Source organism: Papio anubis, chromosome 11 (assembly GCF_008728515.1).
Source record: "Papio anubis isolate 15944 chromosome 11, Panubis1.0, whole genome shotgun sequence".
Taxonomy (NCBI): Eukaryota; Metazoa; Chordata; class Mammalia; order Primates; family Cercopithecidae; genus Papio; species Papio anubis.
In genome coordinates, this window is record NC_044986.1 from 89,476,348 (window position 1) to 89,501,309 (window position 24,962).

Below are 24,962 nucleotides of genomic sequence, written 5' to 3' on the forward strand. Positions count from 1 at the left end.
TAACAGGTGTATAGTTAGATCTCATGGTTTTGATTTGCATTTTCCTGAGGATTAGTGACATTGAACTTTTTTTATGTACTCATTGGCCATGCTTATTTTATTTTGTTGAGAAGTATTTATTAAGTTCTTTTGCCCATTTTAAATTATTTGGTGTTTTGTTTGTTTTTTTGTTTGCTACTGAGTTGTTTGAGTTTCTTATTTTGGGTATTAAACCCTGGTCATATGTATAGGTGGCAAATATTTCTTCCATTCTATAGGTTGTCTCTTGATTCTAAAGAGGCCTTTTTGATGTAATCATATTTGTTGATTTTTGTTTTTGTTGTCTGTGCTTTTGAGGTTTTATCCATAAAATCCATGCCTGGACCAATGTCATGAAGTATTTCCCCTATGTTTTCCTTTAGTAGCTTCATAATTTTTGGTCTTGCATTTAAGTCTTTAATCCATTTTGAGTTGATTTTTGTGTATGGTGAGAGATAAGGATCTAATTTCATTCTCTGCAAAAGTATAACATTCCTACCTTTGAAAAATTAGAGGTCAGGTGCGGTTGTCTCACGCCTGTAATCCTAGCACTTTGGGAGGCTGAGGTGGGTGGATCACAAGGTCAAGAGATTGAGACCATCCTGGCTAACACGGTGAAACCCCATCTCTACTAAAAATTTAAAACACACACACACACACACACACAAAATTAGCCGGGCATGATGGCTCATGCCTGCAGTCTCAGCTACTTGGGAGGCTGAGATAGGAGAATTGCTTGAACTCGGGAGACAGAGGTTGCAGTGAGCCAAGATCACACCACTGCACTCTAGCCTGGGCGACAGTGTAAGACTTCATCCAAAAAACAAAAAAACAAAAACAAAAAACAAAATGAGCAATTAGAGATAAATGAGTGGAACATTTGCTTTTGGATTTTATAAATGGGATAATTTTTTCAAATAGTAAGTACAACTAAATATTGTAGGCTTAGAAGTCAAGCATAGTTATCTTTAAATCTTGACTCTACCTGTCACTTACTATTGTGCAACATTGGACAAGAAGGCTCTTTGTACATTGTGGAACACAGAATAACTCCTTAGTAACTATTAATTGTGGTAACAATAAATATTAATAGTAGTATTACTACTACTATTATGGTAGTATAGTAGTAGTTTCTAAGAAATTTCAATTATTTAATGCCTTGAAAGATAAGAAAAAATTTCTTTACTACTATGACTATTAAACTACTACTACTATTATGGTAGTAATACTATTACTATAAACATAATAGTAGTAATACTACTACTATAATAATGACTAATGTTACTGTGAGTATTGGGTTAATTTTTAAGTTTGGTTAAGAAGCTTGGTAAACCCAGAGCTTTTACTACTAGGAGCATTACTGTTTTAAATGTTTAGTTATTTTCAAAATTTCTCAATAGAAACACTGTCTCTCTTAAAGCAGGCTCAAAGTGTCTAATGTATTCAACCTCATAGAAAATAATGTTTGGAGATAAAACTGAACTGAATTTGTCAGAGTAGAAAATCTACCTTCTGAGACATGTAGGACATTGTAATGAGGCAAAATTTGGCTCCAATTTTCTGGAGTTAAGTGAATTGAGTAAAGTACCCAAGTCACCATTTTCAGTCAAGAGAAAATATACACTTTGGGATAAGGGGGTGGTAGAGAATCATGCAATTCTTCTGCCACTTAACACAAACAAATTTAAAATAGAAGGTAATCTGTCTCAGAGATTAAGTCAAGAAGCACCTTAACAACAGAATTATTCTAAAATGATTTCCTTGATGATCAATTTAAAAATCATGTCATTGCGGTAATTGAAATTGCAATGCATAACACATAGTGGTGGTGGGAGCTGCTGAGTTTCAGAGGACTAACAGTACCATCATGACACTCAATCTATGCCCTGATGATAGGGTTGCCCAGGGTGGTGAGATACTGGTGTATTCATGCTGACCTTGTTGGAAACAAATGAGTTCTAAGAAATTTCAATTATTTAGTGTCTTCAAAGATAAGAAAAAAATTACTTTAAAACATTGAATTGCAATTAGACATATAAATATCTGACTTGTTTTTCCCTCAATCATTACTCTGTTTTGCAGTTTGGGCATCTAAACTTCAGAATACAGTCAATTCTTGGCCAGGCGCGGTGGCTCACGCCTGTAATCCTAGCACTTTGGGAGGCCGAGGCAGGCGGATCACGAGGTCAGGAGATTGAGACCATTTCAGCCTATATAGTGAAAACCCGTCTCTACTAAAATACAAAAAATTATTCGGGCATGGTGGCGCATGCCTGTAATCCCAGTTACTTGGGAGACTGAGGCAGGGGAATCGCTTGAACCCGAGAGGCGATGTTGCGCTTAGCTGAGATCGCGCCACTGCCCTCCAGCCTGGCAACAGAGCAAGAGTCTGTCAAAAGAGAAAAAGAGAGGAAGAGAGCAAGAGAGGAAGGGAGGGAGGAAGGGAGGGAGGGAGGGAATTCTTAATAGGTCAGGCCACAGAGTTCTTAAATTCTGGAATGAAATGTGTACGGTCTTATATATTCTCAAGCAAAGTACTGTATGGTACTTCTGTGAAACTTCACGGTTTTAATTCCATGATATGAGAGAGGTATAGGCGAAGAGTTTGACCTGGATTCTTTTGGAGACTGCTCTATTTTAGTTAGGCTTACTAGTGTGAATTAGCTGTAAAATGTATCTCTGGAGAGCTGAATGACTTTGATAGTTGAATGAGGGACTTTTAATATTGACGTTTTGGAAGTGGATCAACACCTACAAAGAACAACAATTTTCTTTTCTTTAATTAATATAAGCCTGCCCCATCTGTTAACATCTTACTACTGCTTTTGAGAGCTACTTAGCATTGCTCCTAGTCAGTGACAATGAGGTGAGAGTATTAGTTAAAATGGAGAGTATTAGCTCTGCTTTTAGATTTTAGAGAAAACTCCATACTGTTTTCTCTGGCTCTACTAATTTACATTCTCACTTACACTGTAAAAAGTAGTCCTTTTCTCGGCATCCTCTCCAACATTTAGTTATTTTTTGTCTTTTTGATAATAGTCATTGTAACTGGGTTAAGATGATGGCCCGTTATAGTTTTGATTTGCATTTCCCTAATGATTAATGGTGTTGGGTATTTTTTCATATACTTGACCATTTGTATGTCTTCTTTTGAGATATGCCTATTCAGGTCACATGCCCATTTTTAATCAAATTATTACTATTTTTTATTTTGAGTTCCTTGTGTTTTCTGAATATTAGTACTTTGTCTGAAGCTTGCAAATATTTACTCCCATTCTTTGGATTGCTTCTTCCCTCTGCTGATCGTTTCCTTTGCTGTGAAGATTTTTTTTTTTATATAGTCCCATTTGTGTATTTTGTTTTTGTTGTCTATGCTTTTGAGGTCTTATCCTTAAAACCTTTGCCTAGACCTAATGTCCTGAAGCAATTCCCTTTTCCCTTGTTTTTTTTTCTAGTAGTTTTATAGTTTTGGGTCTTACATTTAATTCTTTAATCCATTTTGAATTGATTTTTGCATATGGTAAGAGTTAGAGGTCTAGATTCTAGAAATCCTGCTGAGTATTTATTCAAAGGAAAGAAAATTAGCATATCAAAGATATATCTGTCCTTCTATATTTATTGCAGTACTAGTCATGAGAGCCAAGATATGGAATCAACCTAAATGTCCATCAACAGATGAACAGATAAGGAAATGTGGTCTATATATCCAATAGAATACTATTTAACCATGAAAAAGAATGAAATCCTGTCATTTGCAGCCTACATAGATGAACCTGGAGGACATTATATTAAGTGAAATACATCAGTCACATAAATATAAATACTGCATGTTCTCACTAATATGTGGGAGCTAAAAATGTGAATGCACAAAAGTAAACAGCAGAATTATGGTTATTAGAGGCTGCAGAGTAGGGACGAGGGAAACATAGTGAGGGGTTGGTCAATGGATAAAAAATTGTAGTTACATAGGAGGATAAGCTCCAGTGTTCTATAGCACTGTAGGATGAATATAGTTAACAGCAATTTGTGGTACATTTTCAAAAAGCTAAAAGAATTTTTAATATTCCCAACACAAAGAAATAAGAAATGTTTAATGTGATGGATGTAATTACCCTGACTTGATCATTACACATTATGTACATGCATGAAAATATCACTCTGTATCCCATAAATATGTACAATTACTACATGTCAACTAAAAATGAAAGAAAAAAAATGAAGGATAATTAAGTTACCGTCTGAATGACATTTGGGCAACTACATATTTTATGGGCTATCTTCCCTTTCCACAATCATTGATTTAGGTTATTAATATTTCATCATGATTTCATGATTCAATTCAAAGGAACTAAATCATCTATTTTAGAACTACAGGAAAAAAGTTAGAAGGCAACTGATAATTATTAAATATTGCAATGTATGTAATAAAAGATAAATATTATTGTTCACCTACAAACTATCTTGCTATCATTAATTTTAGTCCAGTGATTGTTTTGTATCACATGCTAATTATAGGTATGAATTCTGCAAACAGTTTTGATTTACTCATGACTATTCTTGTTATAAGATTGAGTTAGCTATAGCAGAGCTGGTTGATGTGAAAATACAGTCTGAACCTTGTTGAAAACTGGTCTGTAGTTTTGAGGGAATATCTAAATTGGCCAATAACTTTGCAGGATTAAATTTTATTTTCATGTGGGCTGGTTGATATTTCTTAGCCCTTAGCCAGCTTGTATCTATGGAGTTCATTCAGAAAAGCTGTTAGGCAAGAAATAGGATCCATGATTTGGGCAGAATTGTGGCAGTGACAGGACTACCATTTTTCTTGCTTATAGGTATTATTCAAATATTTCACAATAGATAGATGGAGTTGTGCTATTCCAATAACTTGGAATTACAAACTGTTAAGAGGCTCTGGAAGGAGTATGTCTGTGTGAAAGAGCTATGGGCTTGCCATTATGTCCTCAGTGGAGACTTGGATGACTGAATTCCCAAATGGATAGATGATACTGTAGGCCAAGGTGACCATGAAGATAATTTATTGTTTCTCCTGACATTTGACCCCAAAGTTGACCATTGAGTGCAAAAGAAATTTAATGAGTGATGATTTTAGTCAAAAAAATTATTATGGAAGTTCTGTGCTACATTTTCAAATTGCTTTATCTGATTTCCATTCTTAACAATAACTTAATAACTTTGATTATGTCTTTTGAAGTACCTGGAAGTCTTTTTTAAATCAAAGAGATCATATGTTAATGCTCATATTTCTGGGAAAGGCTGTTCTTGGAATGCTTACTATTGCCTGTAACCTGACTGAGGGGGAAACTGATCTAAAACATGAGTGAATGTAGAGAGTGGCACACTTCAGGCCTCTGGAGATAGCTCTTGAAATTGAGATGAGACCTCATTCTCTCCCAATATGTAAGAGTTGCCTGAGAGTAAGTGATTTAAAGTCCAAATAAATGTAAGCTTTATGAGACAGTGGTTCCCAAGAGTTTCCATTATAAAACTCCCTTATTAACAGAATAATCAATTTTGATTTTAGTATTCATTAATTGGTGAAATCCACAACAGAAAACCTCCATGAATTCAGGAACATTTTAAATTAAATTTATGTAATTTATTCTTTATGTCTGTTATATTGTCTATAAATCATACCGCTTCTTATAGTCCTTCAATGGCCTTTGGAATAAAATAAAACTTTTTTTTTTAAATTTCTATTTTTTTTATTATTATTATACTTTAAGTTCTAGGGTACGTGTGCATAACGTGCAGGTTTGTTACATATGTATACTTGTGCCATGTTGTTGTGCTGCACCCATCAACTCATCAGCACCCATCAACTCATCATTTACATCAGGTATAACTCCTCTTTATCATAACCTTCAAGGTGCTGAGACCCATCCCCTGTCTACCTCAGTGATCTTGTTCTCCCATCCCATTCCTTCTTTCTCGCTGTATGCTTCAACCATACAGGTCTCATTTCTGATCCTTGAAAATATCAAGGTCATTCCAAACTCTACACCTTTGTCCTTATTTTTACTTCTACTTAGAATGCTTTTCCTCATCATTGCAATAAAGAAGACAATGATTGGATCTCATTGTCATGTAATCCTTATTTCAGAGAAGCCTTCCTGACAACCCAATCTGAACTAGCCTTCTCTACTTGCCACTTCACTTATTGATAGCCTACTACATGGTAACAAAAAAGTTGAATATCCTTTTATTAGCTTAAGAAAAAACCTAGTAAGGGTCTGTTTATTAACAGTGAATAGTGCTATCTCCCTTATTTGAGAAGTAGGTATATGTTTTCCTATACTCTAAAATTGCCCATTTTTACCTAAGATTGTGTAGAAAGACATTCTATCAAGTATTCTTTCTTTATATTCGGAAATTTTCTCTGTAATAAGTAAATGGGGAAATGGATTTTCCAATTTATTACTCTAAAATTGAACATTTGGAAGAACTATTGCTAATCCTGGCATTAAATTATCTGGGGATATTATACCACCTGATGAATTTTTTTAAGGAAAGAAAAAGGATTATCATGTTGGTTTCAGAATTTACAAATTAAGTTACACTAAATTCTTGAGGTGTTAGAAAAATAATCTATATCGTATATTGTTCTGGAGCCAACTTGCTCTGGCTCATATAAGTTCTGCTTGTTAATTTCCAGGAACTTTGCAAACAGGTTGATTTTGCATGAAAGCTTGAAATTGGCCATGGTGGGAGTATTTACATCATTGAAATTGGCAAATGCTACATACCATGACTTCCTCCGCTTTTCTCCACCCCAGCCAGACAACCAGAATACCAGCATATCATTGTATATAACTAAAATTTCAGAAGCTGAATTATTAAGCTATATATAATGTCAACTCAGTTATGACAAAGGAATATGGATAGCTCAAATTAGTCAAGTTACCTTTATGGGTGTTTGGATTTAAAAAGCCACACATTTTGGGCATGGAAGAAAAAGATTTTCAAAAATAAATTATTTGTACACAGAGACAGATAGTAATGATAAAAAAATCATGATCTTTATGTTTGCTTCTTATATAAGGCTGCTGAATTATTTCAAAATATGTTTAAAATATATACTCTGGGCTGAGCAGATGGCTACCTTCTGGTACTTGTGTTATCAGCTTTCCCCAACTCTAATACTAATAACAGAGCTCAACTAACAGATTTTATATGCTTTATATCTTAGTTATAGTGAGTGTCTTAGACCATTTCCTTGGGGAAAGAAAAGGATTCAAAGAAGAGTTCGCTGGAGGCCCTGATTAATTATAGTCTGTAATATTGGGGCAAGTAAAGACTAATGAGTGTTGACCTAAGGTTTTCAGTAGTCAATGGGAAAGGGCTTAAAGGAAAATTACATGAAAAGGCTGGGCTTTGGGTATTATTCTCTGACAAGAACATCTTTAGGGTTGTACTACACAGAGGCACAAGATATCTATCTTGCTATGAGAACAGAGACAAATTATTTGTGTCAATTCAGAGACAATAATACTATTTGGCAATACCTGTATGAAGGTATAAATAGTAAGATGTAGGTCCTATATTGATTAGTTTCTTTTAAAGTGACACAACAGCCTATATGGAAGCCTCCAGTTTGTTTCTTCTGAGACCTGAAATTAAATGTCCTCCATCCAAAATAAAATTTGAGAAACAAAAGCATCCTGAAATCCTCTCCCTCCCATCCCACACTCTGCATTCTGTGATAAACAATTGAAAAGTTTGGATAATTCTAAGGAATTGTGTTAGAGCTCATTGTTTAATCTTTTGTAACGTCTTCAAACAGGTTAATCTTATTTATCAGAGGGGAGAAAGTGACTTTCTTTAATAATCTTTAGATGGTGCTAATTATAATTATGTTCTTGGAAGAGGGCTTCATTTTTAGTCTTGCTGCATTTCTAGGACTTAAATATTTTTGGAGCACTATAAATACTTCCCAAAGGATAATATACCATCTGTATGTAGCTAAACAAGTTGTGGTTCTTGATTATTTTTTATTGTGCAAGAAACTATGAACCCATCACATGGCCTCACTCTCTGAGAAAAAAAAAAAAAGAAAGAAACTTTTAGGAAAGAGAAAATATAATACAATTTGGCCAAAACTAATTTCCTGAATACTAAATAAGCCCATATTCTTGAAAAAATAATCCCAGAACAGTAGATCTCAGGAGTCAATATGAAGGTGCCACTGGTATTCTTGAGACCAGGAGTGGTGAAGGTAATTATAAGGAGTGGTGAAGATAATACTACAATTAATACTGCTACAACCTTTATCTCCTACCATTTGCTAAAAGTAACATTTTATTCCTCAGTCTTCACATATAAACCTGTTAAGTTGGCATTTTTAAAATATAATTTTGTAGATGATAATGTGAACAATCAGAAAAAGTAAGACAACCCACTCAGATTTTTTTAGGTCCAGGGCTAGGATTAAGACCCAAATATCTGTCTCTTCAAAGCCTATGGTGGTTTTTTTGTTTTGTTTTGTTTTGTTTACATTTTCAATAGGCACATACTTTCTTACTCTAAAATTAATTTTGTATCCTGCATTTTCATTTAAAAATAATAGAAGAATTTCCTCCATGCGATTAACACTCCTCATAAACATAATTTTCATTGCATCCTAACATTCCTTTCTAGGATTATTCTTCATAGTAATAAAATTTCAATTGTTTTTATTTTTATGTGTATCTTTGTACTACTTAAAACTAAATCATTACAAAACATAATATGTAAAGGCTAGGCTGGTTAGACTGAGATCTAGATGAAAAGCCTCCCAGAAATGGGGAGGGAAGACTAATGCTTTAGTCTATATTCACTACTGCAGGTCATTTCCCTGGAAGCCACTTGCTAAGCAAATGTGGGTAAAGGTCAGCTTGTGTTTAATTTTTTAAAAATTAAGACTTTTAATATAACATTCCAAATGTACTGTCTCCTCTCTGAATTGCTAAGGTCTTTCATCTTATCCAGCTTCTGACTTTTTGATAGTGCTCTGATTGTACTCCTCTTGATAAAGTATTCCTTAATGTCTCTTCCACTTTGAATTTTGCATTCTTAGAAAGTCATTTGGAACTTCTTATGCCAGCAAATAAACACCACAATGTTTTAAGTTCTGCTAAAACTTTTTTGTTCACTACTGAATTCCAGTTACAAATTTGAGTGTCTTTCCGACTGACTACCTGTATTGAATCCATACCTAAAACATGTTGCACTTCAAACATCTTGTTCAATAGTTTTGTCTGCCTTATTACCTCAATCTAAGCTGCTTGAAGAAGAAATATTCTCCGCCGGGAGCTGTGGCTCATGCCTATAGTCCCAGCACATTGGGAGGCCGAGGCAGGCAGATCCCGAGGTCAGGAGATCGAGACCATCCTGGCTAACACGGTGAAACCCTGTCTCTATTAAAAAATACAAAAAATTAGCCGGGCGTGGTGGCGGGGGCATCCCAGCTACTCGGGAGACTGAGGCAGGAGAATAGAGTGAACCCGGAAGTGGGAGCTTGCAGTGAACCCACATCGCCCCGCTGCACTCCAGTCTGGGCGAGAGAGCCAGACTCTGTCTCAAAAATAAAAAAATAAAATAAAAAAATAAAAAATTTTTAAAAAGATAAAAAGAAATATTATCTAAAAAAAAGCATGAGATGTATGTATAAAGAACTATCACGTTTCTACCAGTTGTTTCAAACAGCTACGTAGGAATTCAATTTTTATTTTTATTGATTTTTTTTTTTTTTTTTTGAGGTAGAGTCTCGCTCTGTCGCCCAGGCAGGAGTGCAGTGGCGCGATCTGGGCTCACTGAAAGCTCCACTTCCCAGGTTCACGCCATTCTCCTGCCTCAGCTTCCCAAGTAGCTGGAACTACAGGAGCCCGCCACCACGCCTGGCCAGTTTTTTGTATTTTTAGTAGAGAGTTTTTTGTATTTTTTGTATTTTTAGTAGGGTTTCACCATGTTAGCCAGGATGGTCTCAATCTCTTAACCTCGTGATCCGCCCACCTCGGCCTCCCAAAGTGCTGGGATTACAGGTGTGAGTCACCACACCCGGCCCAATTCTTATCTTTTTCAATCCAAAAATATTACTTGAGCAATATTATCTCCCACCATTTACTGAAAGTAATATTATATTCACCAGTCTTCACACATAAAGCTGTTAGGTTGGTATTTTTAAAAAACTATTTTACAGATGACTGGCATCTTAGTAGATACTGGGAATACAGTAAAGAACAAATTTAAAATGATCCCTGCCTATGGGGAGCATAAAGTCTAACAGAAGAGGCACATATAAAGTACATAGCCATTTTTTTCTTTAATTGTGTATTATACAGTACATCCCTGATGTTCTCTTACAAATATAAACCGTAGTAACAGTATTTGTTTTGGAGTTTAAAATTTTTGTTCATATTTATTCTTAAACTAAATTACAAACTTTGAAGTGTGTATCCATTGGTTTTCTAGCAATCTACGTGATTAAGAAAAAGTCTAAAGCAAAATGAACTTGTATGATTTTGTTGGTTGGTTGGTTGGTAGGTCACTTATTCATTAAATGATAGGATACTTAAAAAAAAAAAAATTCGTAGTGCCTTTTTTTTTTTTCTGCCATGGAACTACTTTATTCTCAGGTCTTCCAGAAAATTAATGGATTCCTAACAAGAAAATACATTTGTGGTGTGCCAGAGCACTGTATGGCTTTGCTAAACCGCACAAACTATGAAAGAGCTTGTCAGATGTGCCAGTAAATCTTCCCTTTCTTGCCATAGGTCCAAAGATCTTATAAAGGAAGCTATCCTTGCTAATGACTTTATGAAGAACTTAGAGCTGTCACAGATCCAGGAGATTGTGCATTGTATGTACCCAGTGGGAGTATGGCAAAGACAGTTGCATCATCAAAGAAGGAAATGTGGGGTCACTGGTGTATGTCATGGAAGGTACGGTTTGTAACTCCAGTCGTCTGACATTCAAATAGTCTCTTTTCATCTTATCAGCCTGCACACAGATGGCAGTGCATTACATGGAAAATTCCATTTTTCCTTCTTTTATTGAGAAATTAGTTTGAAAAGAATTGAAACACTACTTAGATACAGTGGTTAACTAAGTGAAGTGTTTGTGTTTAGAATATTAATATGATAATCCAGTATTTTTTCAGACATGGATAAAGTTTAAAATGTGGAAAAAGAAATGCCGTTTATTACACTGAATAAGACTGCATGTAGTCAGGTCACTGAGCAAACCTACAAAGCTTCAGCAGAAGCTGGAGATCACTGGAAGTATTTTTGGTCTGATAATTTAAATGCCTTCAACTCCACCCTTAACTTTTAATATGTGACTAGTTTTCCTGCTATGAAGCTTCAGTAAAAAGAAAATGTTTTTCATGTGCATGACAGAGGCAGATAATAAAGGTTGGATGGCATATCACCTGCCTAAATAGGAATGATAGCTTGTTTCATATATCTTGTAAATACTAATATAGAAAGTGCTTTGAAACAAACTTAAGCACGCACTGTGTAAATATGTTTTATGCCCAGGTAAATTTTCATAATATTTATTTCTGACTGGAAATTTATAATGACATGTTTTTCTTTTGTGGTAAGAAAGTAGCTTGAGATAATGACTGAATTAGTTGGGAAGAAAGTGAATTCAGAAATACCTTTAATGTAAGATGGTGAAGCATGAAAATCAGTTTCTTAGGTGGTGATTAAGGTTTTATCCAAAAGATTTGTGTGATAGTGTCCTATAATTATCAAACTTGTAGGTTGTTCAGAGAAGGCGTGTATTTGGGCAAGTCACTTTATTTCTTTCTTTCACCTAAACAATTTGTTAAAAAAGAAGATACTCTTTCTTTCTGCCAATGGTTTTCAACTGGTGATGATTCTGTCTCCCAGGGGACGTTTGGTGATATCTGGAGACATTTTTGGTTGTCACAAACTGGGTGATGTTGGGGAGACTGCTGACTTCTAGTGGGTAAAGGCCCTGCACACTGCTCAAAAGGGTAGTTGCCCAGAATAAAGTTTTTTCTGGCCCAAAATGTCCTTAGAGCCAACATTTAAAAAATCCTGCATTCTACCTTCTTTACAGGATTGGTATAAAATAAGATAATTTGTATGAATGTTTAATGTAAAGTATAGAACACCACAACATAATAATAAGTATTATTATTCTATAAAAAGTTGACAGTGTATAAGAAATATTCTTTCTTCATTCAGCGTTCACTTTTTATTTATTCTTTGTCAACTTCTTGGATATATGTTAGGCATATATGTTAGGCATTCAGTTTTTAAGTAGTAATTTCTATCACTTATTACCCTAATAGTTTTCACCTTCTGTGTCAACAATATAAAGTTCTTTCCAGCCAAAAAATATAAATATTCATCTAGACTTTCTTCTGGTGACAAAACACAGTAAACAAAAATACACATAATGTACCCTTGGCAGAGAATTGCAAAGAAAGATGAAATTATAGGACAAGGCTGTATGTGAATAGTGAGAAGAAAGGATGAGAAATGTAAAAAATATATATAGAGGTCAAGTATAGAATATAAAAATAGAGGCAATATCTTAAGAACTACTAACAGTTAGAAACCATGTTTTGTTCTGTTTTTATTTTTGTTTTTTTTTTTTTTTTTGAGACGGAGTCTTGCTCTGTCACACAGGCTGGAGTGCAGTGGCACGATCTCGGCTCACTGCAAGCTCTGTATCCTGGGTTCATGCCATTCTCCTGCCTCAGCCCCCCGAGTAGCTGGGACTACAGACGCCCCCCACCATGCCTGGCTAATTTTTTATGTTTTTAGTAGAGACAAGTTTTCACCATGTTAGCCAAGATGGTCTTGACCTCCTGACCTTGTGATCTGCCCGCCTTGGCCTCCAAAAGTGCTGGGATTACAGGCATGAGCCGCTGCGCTTGGCCTAGAAATCATGTTTAAAGCATTTCGGAGATTACATCAGTAGCTTCATATGATATTATTTTTCAGATATTGGTCAGCACTTTTTAGTAAAACAGTTATTGTATAAAGGAAAGTATACTTTTACTTCATCTGTTTTCAAATGCTAATTATTGCTATTTCATTCAAAAAACCACAATTTTGAATACCTGTGGGTTCAATGTTCCTTCATCTTGAATATGTCTTACAAAAATAGATTCCCAAACAACTATGTAAATTATTTCTAAAATTTATTCTTGTTGTCCTTTCTTACTAAGCCTAACTGAAAGTTTCTAGCTATATTGGAAGAAGGTTGGGAATGATAGTTAATTAATATTTGTTAATGTTTAAAAAATGCCCAACACATAGAACATGATTTTTCTAAATATTTTACATATAAAGTTTATTTAAACCTCAAACAATCCTGTGATGTAAAGGCTGATATTTATTATTCCATTTAGTAGATGAGGAGACTGAGGCGCAATGCGGTTAAGTAATTTGCCCAGGTCTCCCAACTAGTTTACAATAGAGTCAGGATTTATACCCAGGTTATTTGGGTTCAGAGCTCAAACTGTTAACTATGGGGCTATGTATTAGTCAGGTCTCTCCAGAAAAGCAGGACAAATAGGATGTGTGTGTCTATATACAGTGAGAAGGGGATTTATTTGAAGGAATTGGTTTATGTGATTGTGGAGGCTGGCAAGTCCAAAAGCTACAGGGTAAGGCCCATCAGTCAGAGATGCTGCAATTTAAGTCTGAAGGCCGTCTGCTGGCAGAATTTTCTCTTCCTAGGGGAAAGGTTCAACTTATTCTATTCAACTGATTGGATGACGCCCGCCCACATTATTGGACGGTAATCAGCTTTACTCAATGTCTATTCATTTAAATGTTTATCTCATCTAAAAAAAATACCATCACCAAAATGTCTGCAGTAGAATAATGTTTGAGCAACTTTCTGGTATTGTGACCTATCCAAGTTGACATGTAAAATTAAACATCAGAATCAATTGACCCCTTGTCAACTTGGCACCCATACATATCTCCTTAAACCATATTTAATCTTCAAATGAAGACAAGAACAAGGTCATACTTCCACCTAACATGATTGAACAACCCTGTGTATGGCTGCAAATTTATTAACCCTTTCCCCAAAAGGACACACAAAGTTCTTGGGTGATGTTTACTCATCTCATTGCTATCCCATAGCTTAAATACTATGATGTGAACTTAACAATACTTAAATACTATGATGTAAAGTCAATACATCTTATGCTACATGATAAGGAGATAAGAGAGGGAAGCAAACAAAGATATTTGATACAAGCACACACATATATAAATGTTAACAAAGAAGAAATACTCACAATAGATGATATTCGTTCCCCAGGTAAATATACTAATATTTTCCCCATTGCTTCATAATTTTAATAAATTTTATCTTCCTTTTATTGCTAGATTGTGTGAACAGCATGTCATCTTAATAATCCTTTTAAAAATTGGGTTCTAAATAGTATATCAATATTCAGAGTCACAACTTTTGCAATGATGTTGATTACCTTCAGGGTCATAGCATTTGCAATGTTGTTGATTGCCTTCAGTTAAACTCAATAAAATGACTACAATTTTATAACCTGATGCCAATCTTTCCCTACATGGTAATTCTAGCCAGCTCAATGTAATTTTAGCAGATCTTGTGCTAATAGCCTTATGTCAAAATAATTTAAAATTTTAAAAATGATTATTTAAATTTTAAAAAGTTGTAATTGAGGAAATGTTTCATTGTATAATTAAAAGAGAATACTCGTATGGTAAGACTTCATTAATTAGGATGACTGGGGAAAAGTCATCTGGGTGTAGTATACACACATTATCATGTATTTTCAAGCAAAATGAGTTGTGTTGATTTCAGATACTTAAAAATGCTACCTAGTAGAAGTTTCTATTTCAAGTTTTGATCAACGTTGTTTGATATTAACTTCCTAAGGCAGTAGGATAAAGAGATTATCTTGCTTAAGGCTCTTTTCATATTTTAATTGAGTTAAAATATTTAAGTGAGTCTTACAGAACATTTGGATACAGTTTACTTTCTTAATCAATAGACATTGGCCTTAATTATGAGGTAGCATGTGTTAATACCCTTATATATTCTTGTTCTCCTTTTTTTTTTTTTTTTTTGAGATGGAGTCTTGCTCTCTCTCCCAGGCTGGAGTGCAGTGGCACTATCTCGGCTCACTGCAAGCTCCACCTCCCGGGTTCACGCCATTCTCCTGCCTCAGCCTCCCAAGTAGCTGGGACTACAGGTGTGTGCCACCATGCCCAGCTAAATTTTTGTATTTTTTTAAAATTATTTTTTATTATTATACTTTAAGTTCTAGGGTACATGTGCATAACGTGCAGGTTTGTTACATATGTATACTTGTGCCATGTTGCTGTGCTGCACCCATCAACTCGTCAGCACCCATCAACTCGTCATTTACATCAGGTATAACGCCCAACGCCCCCCCTCCCCCCGCCCCCCTCCCCATGATAGGCCCTGGTGTGTGATGTTCCCCTTCCCGAGTCCAAGTTATCTCATTGTTCAGTTCCCACCTGTGAGTGAGAACATGTGGTGTTTGGTTTTCTGTTCTTGTGATAGTTTGCTAAGAATGATGGTTTCCAGCTGCATCCATGTCCCTACAAAGGACACAAACTCATCCTTTTTTATGGCTGCATAGTATTCCATGGTGTATATGTGCCACATTTTCTTAATCCAGTCTGTCACTGATGGACATTTGGTATTTTTAGTAGAGACAGGATTTCACCGTGTTAGACAGGTTGGTCTCGATCTCCTGACCTCATGATCTGCCTGCCTCGGCCTCCCAAAGTGCTGGGATTACAGGCGTGAACTGCTGTGCCTGGCTGTTCTCCATTTTTATTATAAAGATAAACCTCAGTTTGCCTTCATCCAGAATAAAACAAACTCTGATTTAGTGATTTAGAATTGGTGATGTTTTATTTTGGGTGAATTTTACCTAATAGTCTAGTATTGGAAATATCTAATTTATACCTATGGTAATGGTTGATTTGCTTAGAGACACTGGTTTTTTTCATATTTTGGAATCTTTCATGATGGAAGCAGATAAATTTCATTTTAATTTTTTAAATGGCAAGTGTATGTTTAGTGTTCTTTAACTATTGGTTATTTTAAGTTAAACTTGAAATGCCATTTTGGGGGAACGGACGGGCCCCCCAAATCTGGCCATAAACTGGCCCCAAAACTGGCCAGAAACAAAATCTCTGCGGCACTGTGACATGTTCTTGATGGCCACAACGCTCACACTGGAAGGTTGTCGGTTTACAGGAATGAGGGCAAGGAACACCTGGCCCACCCAGGGCAGAAGACCGCTTAAAGGCGTTCCTAAGTCATAAACAATAGCATGAGCAATCTGTCCCTTAAGGACATGTTCATGCTGCAGATAACTAACCGTAGCCCATCCTTTGTTTCAGCCCATCCCTTTGTTTCCCATAAGGAATACTTTTAGTAAATCTATAATCTATAGAAACAATGCTTATCACTGGCTTGCTGTCAATAAATATGTGGGTAAATCTCTGTTCGGGGCTCTCTCAGCTCTGAAGGCTGTCTACCCCCTGATTTTCCCACTCCACACTCTGTATTTCTGTGTGTGTGCCTTTAATTCCTCCAGCGCCACTGGGTTAGGGTCTCCATGACCGAGCTGGTCTCGGCTGGCCATCAATTATTTTTTTCAAAAAATCAATCTGACATTAATAAGGCAAATCATGGATTACGTTAAAAAGGCACACCCTTTTCCCCTCTTATTCTTACTTCAATCAGTTATTTATTTTATTTCTATGCTTATTCATTTTGCTAAGATATCAATCTCTTCTTTCTTCATTTTGAGAGAATGCCAGGTTGGAAACTTTAAAAATTTTTTTTTTTTTTTTTTTTTTTTGGTAAAAATTAGAAACAAAAATAGCATACCTGAAAAAGTAAAAATTGAGAAGAAAACGTGGATTAGTACATTTTTGGCAATGGTGTAATAGCACATTGATTTCCTGGTAATGAGATAAAATTTACTTCAACCATCATGACATAACTGTGAAAAGAGTTTGAATGCCAAACATTTCACACAATTCTACAATTGTTGTGTGTTCATTTTAAAAACACATAAATATGTTTCTTCAGGGACTTTAATATGATTTTCAATGATTTCTCTGTGGGACTGGATAGACTAATGCTTTTAATATCCATCCCTCTAATGAGAAAGCCTTGAATGTTTAGTAATTGTTTTGGCATACTCTTCAAGGGCTGGACGGATAAGAGCTACTTCCTAGCACAGGGAGCTTACTGGTGTGGCTACCATGGAAACAGCCTACCCCACCCCCACCACAGAGAACATCAGAATTGGTCTCTGAAGTTCTCACTGGAATTCTCCCATGTCTCCACATTTGAGAAACACAGGCTGTGATTGCATCTAGTTCATCTGAATTTAACTACTGAAATTTTAGAAAGCTACAGTCTGAATCTGATCTTTGTATTTAGGCCCTTCTATAAACTCCTTTCTGATAAAATGAAAATATTTTTGTGCTAAGGCTCCAAAAGTAGTACACAGAGATTTAGAATTGTGGTTGATGACTTAAAATGGTATTAAAATCAATCTGAGAATTCACACTTTATGTGTATTTAAAATATCAAGAAATTCTTTTTTTTTAATTAATTTATTATTATTATTATACTTTAAGTTCTAGGGTACATGTGCATAACGTGCAGGTTTGTTACATATGTATACTTGTGCCATGTTGCTGTGCTGCACCCATCAACTCGTCATTTACATCAGGTAACACTCCCAGTGCAATCCCTCCCCGCTCCCCTCTCCCCATGATAGGCCCTGGTGTGTGATGTTCCCCTTCCCGAGTCCAAGTGATCTCATTGTTCAGTTCCCACCTATGAGTGAGAACATGCCAAATGTCCATCAGTGACAGACTGGATTAAGAAAATGTGGCACATATACACCATGGAATACTATGCAGCCATAAAAAAGGATGAGTTTGTGTCCTTTGTAGGGACATGGATGCAGCTGGAAACCATCATTCTTAGCAAACTATCACAAGAAATTCTTATCAAGTATATAGTTACATTAATGATTTGTATAGTATCTTTTTTTGCCTAATTGATCCAACTTGACTGAAGGGAATTTTTTTCTCTGTATCACAAAACACCCCATAAGTTATTCATAAGAATATATATGCTTTTATCTTATTTTAAATGTTATTTTATTATGTTTTGAGAGAGGGTCTCACTCTGTCTCCCAGGCTGGAATTCAGTGGCTGAATCATAGCTCACTGCAACCTTGAACTCCTGGATTAAGCAATCCTCCTGCCTTCACCTCTAGAGCAGTTAAAACTACAGGTTCATGACACCATACCCAGCTAATTTTTTGGATTTTTTGTAGAAATAGGCTCTCACTATGTTATATAGGCTCTTCTCAAACTTCTGGCCTGAGGTGATTCTCCCACCTCAGCCTCTCAAAGTTTAGGGATTACAGAAATGATCTACCAAGCGGACCCTGTTTGATGGGGCAAATGCTTTTATGTAATTTAATTAATTTATTTATTTATAAATAAAAAATTAATACTAGAATTAGTGTTAGAACAATCTAGTATAAATAAATAAAAAGCAAATGCTTTTATTATATTTATTTATTTATTTATTTTTAAAACGGAGTCTCACTCTGTCATGAGGCTGGAGCGCAGTGGCACGATCTTGGCTCACTGCAACCTCCGCCTCCCGGGTTCAAGTAATTCTCCTACCTCAGCCTCACCCGTAGCTGGGACTACAGGCACGTGCCACTACGCCCAGCTAATTTTTGTATTTTTAGTAGAGACGGGGATTTCATCACGTAGGCCAGGATGGTCTCGATCTCTTGACATTGTGATCCGCTCGCCTCGGCCTCCCAAAGTGTTGGGATTACAGGCGTGAGCCACCGTGTCTGGCCTGCAAATGCTTTTACAACCAAATAGTAATCTCAGCTACTCAGGAGGCTGAGGCAGGAGAATCTCTTGAACTTGGGAGGTGGAGGTTGTGGTGAGTCAAGATCACACTGTTGCACTCCAGCCTGGGGAACAAGAGTGAAACTGGGTCTCAAACAAAAGCAAAAACAAAACGCAAACAGAGTATTTACTTTCTATTTGCTGTTCACTGTCTTTGTAGCTGAACAAGAACAGTTAATTTACTCTGTATACTTTTCCATATAAAAGCTAATTAAGTTACTTTGATCATTTATTAATAGTAAAGCCTTATTAGAAAAAGCATCTGGTGACGGTGGTCAAACTCTTATGAAGATAGTTTTCAATTTCACAAATATGTAATGGTATATTTACTTAGGAAATCCAAAGTTTTCCACAAAATCATAAATGAAGTCAGTGAGTATAAAATTTTCCTTTAAAAATTGATCAGGCTTCTTTAAAAGATCCTTTATTCCCCTCTGGAAAAAAGAAGGGTGTGAGCATTTGTTTCCTATAGAGTTTAATTAATAGCCTATTGTAATAACTTTTGCTGAAAGTCATTCGCTCATACTCATCAAAGAAGTTTTTTTTTTTTTCATTTTTATGGCTAGAAGAACATAATTCAATGTTACAAATGTTACACTTTATATATGGATCATGTGGATTATATTTAGAGTATTATTTTTTATTACATTTCTATTACATTGCATTTCATCTTGTTTTAGAATATTTAATACCTTCAGCAACGTTCCTAATATAGATTTGTGTGATCCTTGATGGTTCACTCAATGACGGTACATGCCCTCAATTTAAAGCCACTTAAAAAAAAATATATTTGTAATAACTTGCTCCAGTATTACCAGTGCAAAGATTTTTATTGACTCAACCTTTTGGAAATATGCATATGCAAATGTTTATACTTTGTACCTATATGTGTATATGAATTTACATGACATTGCCTTTTCCCTGAGTTTATATCATATTTCAGGAAATGGTGAGGTTAGTGGTATAGCATGTAAAGGATGTTATCAATGATTAAATTCAAATTTACAAGAAAAACAAGATTAATAGCAGTAACTATAGGTATTGACGATAAAGCTCCCAAGTGAATTAAAAATGATTCTTTAAAGAAGCCACAATGATTTTTCAGCATTATTTTGCATATTATCCTTTTCAAAGAAAATTAAGATGACTTGTATGGAAACTCTTGAAATTTCTTTTCATTTAATTCTATTAATTTAAATCATTTATTATTTCAATTCTAGTATCCAAAGCCACATGAAATAGGAAAAATATTTTGGAAATTTTTCTTTGTGCTGAGTAACGAGTTACATCTGTACAAAGCAGGCATTTCTTTTCTTTTAGATGGTGTGTTTCTACAAGCGGAAAGAGTGCTAGAGATAAAGCAGGGTGTGACTTTGACAAGTGTGTTCCATGAACATTTGAAACTTCGTATATTCCTCAAAGAGAGATAACAGCAAAAAAAGTATACAATGAACTTCCTTTTACAATATATAGTCTTTATTCTCCTTTATCAGAATTCACTTGATTATTTATTAGTTCTTGCATTCAAGAAGTACCTACTCAGTGATGACTATGTCTCAGTGGACTCTGAGGATATTATAGTGAACAACATGTGTATAGTGCTTCTTCTAGAGCTCACATTCTGGTGATAGTGGCAAGGGAAAAAATAAAACCATATATGGAAATAAGCATAATACTTTCAGATGGTAATAAGTACTATGAAAAAAATGAAATACAACGGGGTGATAAAAGCGAATCACGGAGGCAATGACTGTGTGGATCAGGGTAGAATTCCCTGGGAAGGTAGCATTTGAGTTCAAACCTGAATGATAAGAAGGAACCAAACAAAAGTGTGGATAGAGGATTCCAGATGAAGTTAAACAGCAATAGAAAGGCAGTAAGGTGAGGAAAAGCTTGACATGTTAAAAGAGATGGAAAACATGAGGTCAGATTGGAATGGTTGGCAGAGGCAAGGTCATACATAGGACCCTGTAAGTAGATTGCTTTTCTAAGAGATTTAGTGAGCATTAGACGAGTTTAGGTTGAGATGAGACATAATCTGATTTATGTTTTATGAGTAGAAAAATGGATTCCACTAATAATCTTGGAAGAAAAAATGGATTGTAGAGTGGTGGGAGAAAAAGGAATACCACTTGGGAAGCCATAGAAGTAATCCAAGCAAAATATAATGATGACTTGGGCCAAGATGACAGAGTAGGAGATGAAGAAAGTGTGGTATAATTTGGCAGTTCGTGAATTAGGTGTGGGTGTGAGAGAAAGGGAAATTAGGAATGACTTGTATGTTGTTTATGTAAATAATTAAGTAAATGGTGGTACCATTTTTCTCAGATGGGAAAAAGTGAGATATTTCATCTTTAAGAGTGCAAGTCAAGATTTCTGTCCTAACAGTAGATATACATTCAGATATGCATTCCTGAAAGCTCAATTGAGAGGTGAGAGTGTGAAGGTAGTGTTCTGCTGACTAAACCAGGCATGGGGGAAGATTGATGAAAGTTGTTCTCTTCTAATTAAAGTAGTTGTTTTACATGCATCAGATTAAATGGTAAATTCGGATATTTAACAGATTTCATGAATATAGATATTCATAACTATTTTAAAATTCTTTATGAGAAATCTTTTTAGTAAACTGAAAATTCCTTCCTATTTTATGCAGACTAATATTCTTAAAGCAGCAGTTCTAAAAGTGTGGTCAGGGACACTTTTAGGGGATCCTTGAAGTCAGAATTATTTTCATAATAACACTAACTTTTCTGTCTTTCTGTCTCATTCTCTCAGGAGTATGCAGTGAAGTTTTTTTAGAGGCCACACGGTGTGTGGTATAGCAGCAGACTGAATGCAGAAACAGAGAATACAGCTGCCTTCTATTAAGCTAGACATCAATTAGATTTCCCCAAAGTGTCAAACAATGGCATGCTTTGTATTAACTTTTTTGTTTTAAAAGTGTATTTAATATTTAATTAAAATGTATTATTTAACATGCAATAGATTTATTATTGTTATTTTAAGTGAATTAACTATTTGAAACATTTCTCTGTTTTAATATCAAATAGAGTAAGCATCCATAGGAGTAACACACATAATCAAAAGCTTCTTAAGGTTTTCATTAATATTTAATAGCATAAAGAAGTCTGGAGTCTAAGTTTGAGAACCACTGCCTTAAGCCATATGACTCGAGGACTAATATGACCAGGTGGTTGGTTGTTTCAGAAAGTAAAATGTGATTAGTTTAAGGTTCGACATGTCAGATATTGTTGCTCCTCCTCCACATCACACATATATAGGACCATGTTACAAAAGAAATGTCTCTTAAATAGTCGTGATAAATTAGAAGCAGAAAAATTTCTGTAAAGGCTGACATTTAAATCTAATGCAAGTACAGATCAACAATAGGCAAGTAAATTTCACTGTAGTGCTTATTATTCCATTAATTACATTCCTTGTCACAGTATGAAAGGTATCCTTGATACATTTTGTGATTTCCGTTTGTACACTTTCTGATGTTCAAGATTTGGGAATTGCATTGGGTTCCCCAATGCTTATTTTGAGTTGGTGTCACAGAACACTGATTTTTTTTTTTTTTTTTTTTTTGTAGTTAGACTTGTAGTTCTAAAGGAATAAAGGAAAACAGATATTATTTAAATCCAATCAGCATTTTGGAGAGAGGAAATGGTTTCATGCTGTGCTTGTTTCTCACTTAAAATAATCTTAGAAGATACCACATTTTATCTTTTGAAGTCTCAGTACAATGACTTCTCTCATACCACAATGCTTTCAAATTAAAAGGGAATACATTATTGTATACGTGGTCCCACTTTAGTATCCTCAGTGTATTTGTAAACCTAAATTGTGAGCTGCTGATTGGATGTCTCTTTTACGGTTCTTTTGCTAAGTAAATGTTTGAAATGTCTACATATTTCTCTTGTGATGCATTTTGCAAACAGCTTTATCATTTGCTATTACCTTTGCTTGTTTTTGATATTTCACCACCATTAGCATTTTCTTGGGATAAGTTAAATTTTTTTAAATGTTGTTTTTACTTCTTTTTCTTGGAAAAACACCTTTTTTCTTTCTTCTCTTAAAAAGACAGCTCTTATGAGGTAAGTAACACTGGAAGACAAAAGGCTTACTCCAACACATATGACATTATATTGTTATGAGTAATTAATTTTAGGGTTTGTTTTTTATGCAAATTATATAGTTCAGTATTTTCTCTAACAGTACCTGCTGTTTCCTGTTCTTACAAAGTATAGACTTTTCCAGACATAACTAGATTCCTGAACTAGCTTTGTGCCTCTTGTCTCTCTGTGTTTTACGTTATAAACTTTAGCCATGTAGTCCAATTGTCTTGCAGAGAAATGACCACAAGCCTAAAAATCGTGAGTCTTGGGAGTTTATTCCAGATCCATGCATTAGGTGGCTCTGTGACCAGATTGAACTGTTTGAGATAATACTCTCCGCATACATTACCTACTTCATTCCCCAACTTTGTGGATGACACCTATTTTTCTCCCTAATATTTTCCTACACTAGAAATCCAGGAGTTATTTCAAAAATCTGTTGCACAAATCCTATTCAGTCTATTAACCTATCAAAATCATGTGTCCCTGTGTGCTACTGCTTTAATTGAGGACTTCATAACTTCTTGCCTGAATTTTCCCAACAAATCTTATAGGTCTTCCTGTCTCTAGGTTTACTTGACTTCTTATATTCTCTACCTGACCATGAGCAAGATCTTTTAAAAGGAGAAATGTGTTCATGTCCAACCCCCTACTCAATGTTTTTCAATGTCTTCCCATGGTAAAACTTCAGATGCCTTAGGATGGAAGACTACAGTGAAATTAAGAGAGCTAGATTTTGGAACTTGGCAGACATGAACTTGAATTCTGATTCTGCCATATAACCAGCTAAGTAATTTTTAGGAAATTCTCTAAATTTTTTAGTCATTTCTTCCTCATTCGTCACTTAATATATGTCAAGCATTAAGTCCTGTATCTGGCACGTGGGAGTGGCTGTTACCCATTGATCTGCCCTGCTTCCCTACTGGATTCTGCACTCACCACTTCATAGCTCTCATTCAACCTCCTCGAATGCTCTCTTGTCCGTTTGACTTGTACGTTTTCCTCTGCCTGGCATATATGTACTGAAGCACTACTGCTCTTCAGAGTTGATGTAGAAGTTGGGTCTTCTAAGAAGCCTGCTCTGACACCGTCTGACTGGGCTGGACTCTTGTCTGTGAAATTCCTAACATCCTCTGTGTTCCTCTCTATAAGCACATTGGTCAGATTGGGTTTTGTTCATTTTATTTCTCCAATTTAATCATTCATGAAATGCTTATTTTGCATAAAAATCATTCCAGACAGAATACAAAGTTTTATTAACATGGTGCTTATATCCTAACAGGGAAAATACAAAATTTAAAAAATACACAAATATTTATAGTGTGTTTATATAAGGAATAAACTCCCAGGATTTATGGCTTTTAGGCTTGTGGTCATTTCTCTGCAAGACAATTGAGACCAAATAGCTAAAGTTTATAACATTCAATTGATAGCTCCCAATTTATTTTTAAAAATTTGTGGGTATACATGCACACACACATGCAGACACACACACACACACACACACACACACAAACCAACCTGGAGATAATAATGGGTATGAAAACCAAAGCATGGCAAGGGGATAGAGTGACATGTGGGATGGGGAAGAGATTGCTGTGTTATGTAAGATGCTCAGGGAAGGCCTCTGTAAGTTGAACTTTGAGCAGAGATATCAATGAGGTGGCAATAGGCAGCACTAATATCTGGGGAAAAGAGCATTTTATGCAGAGGGAATAAATATGCAAAGCTCTGAGTCAGGATTATGGTTGGCATGTTCAACAAGCAGTATGGAAGCCAGTGTGGCATAGGTGGGGTGAGTCATTGCAGGGGTCAGGGTAGGGGAGTTGAGTAACAAAACCAATTATAT

At 35.4% G+C, this 24,962-nt stretch overlaps 1 long non-coding RNA gene across 6 annotated transcripts in view; it reads left to right on the top strand.

The window, feature by feature from the left end:
- The window catches only part of LOC110742282, an 84,582-nt gene extending 62,605 nt beyond the window's left edge, over positions 1 to 21,977 (top strand). For 5 of the 6 annotated variants that reach the window (XR_004177038.1, XR_004177035.1, XR_002519777.2 and 2 more), the window contains 2 exons: positions 10,791 to 10,958; positions 21,771 to 21,977. This is a non-coding gene — a long non-coding RNA (uncharacterized LOC110742282). Of the gene's footprint in view, positions 1 to 10,790; positions 10,959 to 20,315; positions 20,437 to 21,770 lie in introns of all 6 variants that reach the window. The other variant, XR_004177040.1, reaches the window with a different exon arrangement.
- The last annotated feature ends 2,985 nt before the right edge of the window (positions 21,978 to 24,962 follow it).